The following is a 397-nucleotide window of genomic DNA, read 5'->3' on the forward strand; positions in this document are numbered from 1 at the left end:
CGTGCAGGGGAAAGGCGCCGCCGCACCGCGTCCGCTGGCGGACGGGGCGAGGCCCAGGTGGGCACGGGTCGAGGGCCTCCGAGGTGGCCACGCGGCTCCACTGGGGGGGGGGGAGGCAGCCGCGTGGCGCGGAGGGCTCCGGGGTCTGCACTTAGGGGGACATAGAGGGTTCAGGACCCTCTGCGACGCCCCAGCCGCGCGCCCGCCAGCCTGGCGGCAAGCGAGCGCGATTGATCGTACAAGCGACCCTCAGACAGGCGTAGCCCCGGGAAGAACCCGGGGCCGCAAAGTGCGTTCAAAGTGTCGATGATCAATGTGTCCTGCAATTCACATTAATTCTCGCAGCTAGCTGCGTTCTTCATCGACGCACGAGCCGAGTGATCCACCGCTAAGAGTT

The 397-nt window shown here is 67.5% G+C and overlaps 1 non-coding gene across 1 annotated transcript; it reads right to left on the bottom strand.

Moving 5' to 3' along the window:
- Window positions 1-243: 243 nt before the first annotated feature.
- LOC140192342 (5.8S ribosomal RNA) lies at window positions 244-397 on the bottom strand. The gene has a single exon (XR_011884226.1). It is a non-coding gene; the product is annotated as a 5.8S ribosomal RNA (ribosomal RNA).

This window comes from Mobula birostris, unplaced genomic scaffold (genome assembly GCF_030028105.1).
Source record: "Mobula birostris isolate sMobBir1 unplaced genomic scaffold, sMobBir1.hap1 scaffold_1163, whole genome shotgun sequence".
Classification (NCBI taxonomy): domain Eukaryota; kingdom Metazoa; phylum Chordata; class Chondrichthyes; order Myliobatiformes; family Myliobatidae; genus Mobula; species Mobula birostris.